The sequence below is a fragment of the Berghia stephanieae genome, chromosome 9, assembly GCF_034508935.2.
Source record: "Berghia stephanieae isolate SIO BIC M18660-M18661 chromosome 9, UCSD_Bste_1.3, whole genome shotgun sequence".
NCBI classification, from domain to species: Eukaryota; Metazoa; Mollusca; class Gastropoda; order Nudibranchia; family Aeolidiidae; genus Berghia; species Berghia stephanieae.
The window spans coordinates 47,684,370-47,686,869 of NC_088368.1; the positions used below are offsets into that span (position 1 = coordinate 47,684,370).

The 2,500-nt window shown below is 38.9% G+C and overlaps 2 protein-coding genes across 4 annotated transcripts in view; both read right to left on the reverse strand.

Moving 5' to 3' along the window:
• The window catches only part of LOC144980369 (acyl-CoA-binding domain-containing protein 6-like), a 99,244-nt gene that overhangs the window by 30,637 nt on the left and 66,107 nt on the right, over positions 1-2,500 (reverse strand). The gene's annotated exons all lie outside the window — the stretch shown is intronic.
• The window catches only part of LOC144980368 (high affinity copper uptake protein 1-like), a 58,352-nt gene that overhangs the window by 17,717 nt on the left and 38,135 nt on the right, over positions 1-2,500 (reverse strand). Inside the window, exon 1 of one of the 3 annotated variants that reach the window (XM_078928068.1) lies at positions 1,749-1,773. The exons of the other annotated variants lie outside the window; for them this stretch is intronic. The gene's annotated coding sequence lies outside the window, so the exon portion shown is untranslated. Of the gene's footprint in view, positions 1-1,748; positions 1,774-2,500 lie in introns of those variants that run through there. 3 annotated transcript variants of the gene reach the window in all.

Below are 2,500 nucleotides of genomic sequence, written 5' to 3' on the forward strand. Positions count from 1 at the left end.
CAAATAAAGTAACATTAATAACACGTGGATCTCTGGCAGGCAGCGATATACAATAGATTCCCATTATGTCAAACTCGGGCAAAGTCATCATACAGGTCAGGCTTTTCCTGAAGGCAATCACGTTTGTCTTGAAATAATAAGAAGAAGAAGAAGAAGAAGAAGAAGAAGAAGAAGAAGAAGAGAAGAAGAAGAAGAAGAAGAAGAAGAAGAAGAAGAAGAAGAAGAAGAAGAAGAAGAAGAAGAAGAAGAAGAAGAAGAAGAAGAAGAAGAAGAAGAAGAAGAAGAAGAAGAAGGAGAAGGAGAAGGGGGGAGGAGGAGGAGGAGGAGGAGGAGGAGGAGGAGGAGGAGGAGGAGGAGGAGGAGGAGGAGGAGGAGGAGAGGAGGTTAAATCAGCCATTTTTGTACATCTTCAGGAAATATCAAAGCTTAATTTCACTTCTAAATATGTTTTACAGCTAGTCAAGTTGAAAAAGTATGAAATTTGAGAAAAGTTGCTGGATACCTTTCCCATACATCTGACCATAACTTCATGAAAATCACCCGATTTACTTCAAATAAAAATAAAAATGCTCTAGTGAGCAAATTCTTTTAGAACAAGCAAAGAAAATTTATTTTTAAAATGCAAATCCCAAATGTTCACCTTCCGACTGATTACGTCATGCACTGGCACATAATATTACATTAATTATGTGCAAGGATGGAGATGTACAAGCCTGCTGGATTTGTTTATGTCTTTATGAGTGAGAGATTGTGTGTGTGTGTGTGTGTGTCTGTGTGTGTGTGTGTGTGTGTCTGTATGTATAGAGAAGAGAGAGAGAGAGAGAGAGAGAGAGAGAGAGAGAGAGAGAGAGAGAGAGAGAGAGAGAGAGAGGAGAGAGAGTTGTTCAAATGTACTGTTGACGGTTTATGCGAGTGTGGGAGACAAACCGAGAGCGATAGAAATTGCCAGTTTGTATTTTGGAATAGACAAAAATAATAGAAAACAATAACAACAAATATAAACAAATGAAAATAAAGTTTGTTTTGTTTTTGTTTTTAAGGGTTTTACGGCGCTTGCAACACATTAAGTTTATATCAGCGCCAGTAAAAAGGAAGAAAATGGGACAGTAAAAAGTTATAGAATTACAATTAAAGCACCCAAGAAAAAGTAAGACATAGGGGAACTGGGAACAAATAGGGATCAGATGTAGATTCCAAGATCATACCACCAATGTACTTAGCTTGAGATCACCTAAAAGTCTCATCCAGACACAAGCACAGGTCCCAACTAAGAGGAATACACTCACATGTTTACCAATCATATAATATAATATGTAAACTCAACATAATACAATGCATAACAGAGAGATGATTTACAAGGAAAAAAATATCATCTCCCAAAACTATAACTATACATTCGACTGTTTCCCTCCCAGTCAAGGAGCTCCGGCAAGGATCAGGTTATGGGGGGATAGAAGACACAGCATGTACCTCCCTGCCCACTATGGGAGGTCAGGATCCCCACCCAGAATGAAAATAAAGACTCAACAATTCAGGGTGCCGAATTATCTGGTGACAACTAACGCAAACTCGGGGACCCAAATAATTTTGGGGTTTTGGGAGGGGGGGGAACTTTTTTTTAAAAAGTCTCTCCCCTCCCAAACCCCCTACTAGAATTTTTTTTAAGTCCCCCCCCCCCCCCCCCCCCTCTCCCAAACACCCACAATTATTTGCGTCCCCGAGTCTGCGGCAGTAGTAGTAGTACCTACCGAATTACGCTCCATAATCCAAATTGTTATGAGCTCATTTCATTGTTGCAAAATTGTAATGGAAATACTCTCAAACCAACACAAAAACACTGTCCGTCACAACAACGTTCAATCAATCAAGCCCATAATTGTGCTGTGTCGTCAGACCTGCTGACATGAGTACGTTGCCCTTCTTACCGTCATGATCCGTGAAATACAAATTCAATTCAAGTAATCGGAATAATTCAGACAGCACGAAATCAAGACACCACAATACAACAACACGTCTAGAAAGACACGTGTTGAACACAAAATAACACACACCAAAACAACACATTACGTACAGACTTGACCTACTTGAACGTGACCGTGTTCCAAGTCTATCATGCAGACAAAGCTAGTACATATTATTATTATGTCTCACGAACAATACGTGATTTAAATCCGATGACTGCTGATAACCTACTTAACGAACGACAGATAGCATGCGCTTGTCTTAGAAGTTCACAACATTGCTATCCAGAAATACAACGAATCAACGCACAAAACTATGTGTAACCTTAAACGTTTGTAGTCTGGTTAAAACATTTGAGTGAGAATTACCCATAAACGCGGATGGCAAAAAAAAAAATAAATAAATAAAATAAAAAAAAAAACAATTACAAAGACCCGAGTGACGTCAATAGACAGAACGAAGTTGACGCCACTCAGGTCTTTGTTATTGTTTTTTGTCATCTGCGTTTATGAGTAATTCTCACTAAATTGTATTAACC